Here is a 6000-nt window from a genome sequence, read left to right as displayed (position 1 = left end):
TGTAATCGAATATTAGTGTCGAAACAACAGTCAAAACATGACTCTTGATACGTACAATTAAAAATATTTTTCAATTTCTTGCCAACTGTAAATTTTAGTAAAATGACAATTATTTGATCCTACTTGATATAGAGTCAAGTCATATTTTTATTCTCATCAGTTGAGAGTTGTTCCAATTATTGGGAATGACATTATTAAAGAACAATTATTGCCAGTGTTGAAAGTACTATCAAAATATGATATTTGGATTGTAGTATAATTTAAATTAATTAAGTTGTACGTTAAACATATATCTATTTATTTCTAAAAAAACATGTATCTATTTATCCAATAATAAGCATTTAAGGCTTCATACCTGGAAAAAGTTTGAATTTTGGCTGCCTTGAGCCCATGAGAGTATGTAGATATTGAAAACCATTAGTAATGTGAAAAAGATAACAGGTGCACAAAAACTTGCTTTGTATTTCAACATTTGCATTGTCTATGAAATAACAAAGATACTATGCAATTATAAGACACTAGAGGTACTACACAAGTGTTTCTGAATTTTGATATTTGCAAACATAAGTATTATATATGATGGCATCATCATTAAAGTAAACAATATTTCAGAAAATTTAAGAAACGTATCAAAATATAACAATGATATTTCATAGAGATTTAATACTTCCTCCTATGATTTTAACCTATGGTATTTTTTCTGGAAAATTCAAAAGATTTCACTGAACAAAAGTGGCTTTTCTAATGGCCTTTTGTTTAATAGTCAGATGATAAAAACGAAGTTCAAAAAAAAGATAGTAACTCACAGGGCACCCCCAGCCACAAGGCCAACTGCTTTCAAAAGAGACATGACAGACATAGATATGTCATTTCTAGCTCCTCTTTGTTCTCGAGGCTGAAACTAATGTCAAATAGATGTTAGGTACTAGAATTTCATCGATTCGATATACTCAGGTGTCCGGAAAGAAATACAAGAGAAAGGGCTAGATGTTACCACAATTCGATTTTGCATGACTAGCAGAGCTGTTGTGATGGATATCTGCTTACATTTATAATGAATCAGAATCAAACATTACATAACAACAGCAGGAAATTATTCTCTAACACATTTTGGTTGTTTAAAATTGGTTAGATGATGCTTGGATAATCTATTGTATCTTCTGTAAATAAAGTTCATATATGTAACGCAATCGTGGCAAAGCTCTCATACAATTCATTAGTTGCAATTTCACAAGAGAAAGACCCCTCTTTCTTGATTGAAACAAATGAACTTGTCAATGAACAATGTGAACTCACAGATATAACATTCTCCAACATGGAAGCGCAATTAAGCACAAGAAACAGAACCAGACCAGAAAATCCCGCTATAAAAGGGTAACTCGATAGCAAGAGCTAAAAGATGAGCATGCCAAATCCTGAATGATCAAGCAAAGTTAAATGAACAATATCAACCACTCTAAATTACGGTAGATGTTCAAACATGTCATCGAAGGGCAGGAAAAATATGATTGTTTTACCATCACAAATTATTTATGAATTGCAAAGCGATGTAAAAAATTCTTACTATGTCCTAAAAACTACCATCGAGGAGTGAGGAATAACCATATACCCGTTATGGCAAGAAGAACAACATCTGAGGTTGTAAAACTCAATCCTACAAACTTCCCTGGGCCGACAGCCCACAACGAGAATATATGGAAAGAACAAGGCTATTGAAATAGAAGCTATAGAAAGCAATATATTTTTTCATGTTTCAGAATAGATAGAAAAGAAATTTTTCTCGTGCTTATAGACACAAAGTTTGGTATAAAAATGATGAGTTGAGTCGAAACGAAAATTCTGCAAATTTCAGATATCACCATGAAAGCAAGGAATTTCTGGTTCTTCGTCGGTTCTAGTATAATGTAATGGTAATAGGTTAAGTTCGTCTCGAAAATAGCTTTTAGTCAATATATTATAACAGATAAAATTCTTCTTGGATAAAAAGTTAAAATCATTTGAAGTTTGTATGGAAAATACCTTGCTTCTAAGGGTTGGGTTATATTGTTGTTCTCACAACATATCCAGCTCTATTGAATTCGATGTGACTACTTTGTTGATATCCAGCTCTTATGGAACAAGGTTTATTGGGTCCAACTCTGGTTAATCGGGGTCTGCTGAGTTTTGTTCTTCTGAATTCGGTCTACTGAATTCAGCCTGTTAAATTATGATCTACTGATTACAATATTGTTGAATTCAAAGATGATGATTTTCAGACACGCTGTTGAAATAAGTAAAGTTTTGCCGAATTCAAATATGATTTCCCTTACTGCTTTGCCCAACTATACACAATTGGTCTATCATTTCAGCTGATCTATCTGAACCTTGTGATCTTCTAACAGTTCAAAATTCTTCCTACCCATACAATGAAACCTGGTTCGCTTTGATACCACTTCAATGTCATGCCCCCAGAACCGAGACGTATCGTGACACTAGTATTGCTCTCAAATTATACATTCTAAAACAATAAATCTCATAAGTACATTTTTCAGAAATTTTAAAACCATCTATTCATTCATAATAATGCAAATTCATTGTCTTTACATTGATCGAACTAATAACATAAATGACAACATGTCTAACAAAACACAGTGGAATAACATATTAAAATTGAACAACATAAATAATATAATATTTTTCACCAACCCCATAATTGGGCTTGCTCGTCCTCTTCGATCTTTTCTTTGTTCTTATTTGAGAGGGTTTTGCGTGGATGAGTGATATAATCGTTACTCATTAAGCGGGAGAATCCTTTCAGTCTTTAAAATAATTTTTCAACAGAAGTCGCAATATATAATAGTAATAACAGTTCTTTACAGATTTTCATAATTTAATAGATATCAAACTTATGTATTGAACATATTATGAATTTCATGAGTAATTGATATCGGCCACCTATATTTTAATCCTCTAAGGGGTAAGGTAGGAATCAGTAATAACAGGAATCATGAATTTTCAAAATATATATTTCTACCACTTGTTCATAAATTTCAGTGTTTTTAAAAAAAATTTGAGAATCAAAATTTTTTTAAAAAAAATTTTATGATGGTCGATTTTAAATCAGAGTACACAAATTAAAACAGAAATCCCACTTACTGTAATATTCTTAACAAAGTTTCGGTTGGTATTTGAAAATATTTTGTCCTCGCTACTGAAATGATGCTCGAAAATAAGGCTGCTACTTATTTAGATTGACATGTTTAGAATTTTGTGTGACAATAATTCAAAAATTCGAGTGGCATTTATAGAACAAAAATCTGAATGTTAATATCCAATTTATTGTTATTATCGACCATTATCTGCCATAACTTCAAATTAATTGTTCTATTACAAGATTTGAATGACTATTGACTGTTGAAATGGTCTACTGAAACTTGGTTGTCGAAAATGGTTTGCCAAAATTTCCATTTTGAAATTGTTACTGAAATTAATAACTATGCTGAAATCACTAGCTTTGCTAAAATTTGGTGTGCCGAAATCTGGGTTCTCACACTGTAAAATCACACTACTGGAGTAAAACACACTTAACAAATCTTATGCAGAATGCTTGTTCGAAAAAAATGTCAGTAGGAAGGTTTGAATCACGACCATTGACTAAATGCCCAAAAGACAGCTACTCCACCGACTCGGACTCATAAGAGCACAATATTTGTTCTCGTTATGGAAATGTGTTGATAGAAATGAAGGTGAGATTGATAATATACAACAAACCAAGTTTTACTAGCTATGAACATCAATCAAGACATTCAACAATAACAACTAATTTTGCTTCCATTATTTTTTTTAAAATTTAAGACATGTTTCTTATTATTTTGTTTCATGATGTAATAAATAAAACTATTCTTTTATTCAAAAATCAATATTTAATTTATTTTTAAAAAAAATTTATATTGTATTTTATTTACTCTCTCAATCTTATCTTATATATTAAAGTTTGTGTGTGTTTTCACATAGAGTAATAAAATTATTGAAAAACTAAGTTTTACAAAAAATTATTTTTATTTAATGAATGTCTTAGTAATAAAAAAAATTATATAAAATTAAATTAATAAAATAATAAAAAATAATAATATATACATAAATTAGATAATATATTACGAAAAATAAATTCAGTTTAAATATACAAGAATTCAGTTTAAATCTACTTGTATGAAAGCATGAATAAGTTGTACATGGCCAGTTTCGGTACGGTTTCCGGTCAAACAAAAAACATGTGCTCTGCTGTGTTTTCTCCAACAAATCAAGAGTTTGTGCTGTCAAGAGGAGGGCGCTTGTGTAGGGGTTATAGCAATCGGTTCTCTCCTCCTCTTCGTTCTTCTTCAACTCCATTTGTTTGCTATCCTTTTTCCTCAATCGTTGCATTCGTTGTTCGGTTTCTTTCGAGCCCCCATCTATTTGTCATCATTTCCTCTCAAAAGTTGTGCGTTGTTTGATCTCCTTCGCCCCAGAAAGTGTCGACCAGATGCATGTTTCCCTTCGTTTTCTTCAACTCTGCTGTTCTGCTTGTGTTTTTTTCCCCTCACAGCATATTAATCGTTTTGGAAAGTGTCGGCCGGTACGTCGGTCCACCGATCCTCTTTATTTTGACGTCATTTTTCTCGTGTCTTCGTAGAGGTTCCTCGCTTGTTTCTTATTTCAGCGGAGAATCCTTGCTTGTTCTTGTTATATCTTTTGTTATTTAATTGAGCTACGAAAGGAAATACTTTGGCACATCTTCGTCTGGGCAATTAAAGTTTTTGTTCGAAATTTTTTTGGGATGATTCGTTTGTCATTCTCGATTAACTATGACATATTTGGTTTTAGTTCTTGTTTGCCCTTGTTTTGGGGATGTGGATGCCCATATTGATTTCGGTTACCTTCTAGGTACTTCGCTTTTGGCTTCACGGCTCTCTCTTTCTCGCCTCTGAAAGTTTTTCCTAGGTTAGTTCGCATTTATTTTTTTCCCCTCGCTTTTGTTTCAATATGTTACTGGTGTCCTGCGTTTCATTTGTTAATATCTTGCTTAGGCAGCAGGGTTTGAAATTTTGTCCTGATTTTGAAAGGGTTTTAAGCTAACTGCTGTTGATCTAGAAAATTCATCTTTGGTTTGTTTGATAAAATGAATCATTTAAAATATTTTATTAACGTTTGTTTTACACCAAGAAAGCGTACTCACTCCATTAACACTTAAAATAAACAACTAATATCTAGCTTTTCTAAGACACTATACTTGGTGCGAATATAATGAATAATATGATGACTAGCTAGGCCTTATATTTTAAAACAATAAATTATTCCCTTGCACTTGTCAACAATTAAAAACGCCTAATTTACTTGTATTGAGGTGGCAAAAAACAATCACAACATGTGTCATAAACCATCTATGACTCACCCTTCTTCATATGATATATATAAATTAATCTACTATCTTCTATTTTACAATTAATTACCTGAACGTTTGAATACTTTTCTTTCAATATCTAAACATACTGTTTCTAAACCAAATCCAATGGAAAACAACTCTTACTGTGATTGTATCGATTGCAGCCAATGTTATTACAACTATCTATTTCAGAAAGAATTTGAAAAACTGATAAAAAGATTTTACTCAAACCCAGTATGGGCCATCATCTTACGAAGAGAACTTAACATGGAATCAAAGCTTTCTCTTCTACTAGACTACGCAGGTGATATCGAAACAGAGCTAGATATCAACATTATCCGGCAACCCAGTATGTATATTAAACATATATTAAAACAACTATTTTATAGTCTAGAAATCATTTAATTAAAAAACATTCATATCGACCTGCTAAGAATAACAGATCATGTTCTACAGAGCCTACGTGTATACAAAAATTGCCTTTATTTTATTCTTTACACCTACTCGCCTTTTTTCCATTGCAATACATAAATAACTTTATTTAATGTTACTGACAGACCATATTTTTTTTATTTATTAATATAGCAATTGTCGATCAT

The sequence above is a fragment of the Primulina huaijiensis genome, chromosome 17 (genome assembly GCF_012295235.1).
Source record: "Primulina huaijiensis isolate GDHJ02 chromosome 17, ASM1229523v2, whole genome shotgun sequence".
NCBI lineage: Eukaryota > Viridiplantae > Streptophyta > Magnoliopsida > Lamiales > Gesneriaceae > Primulina > Primulina huaijiensis.
This window is presented reverse-complemented; position numbering follows the sequence as displayed.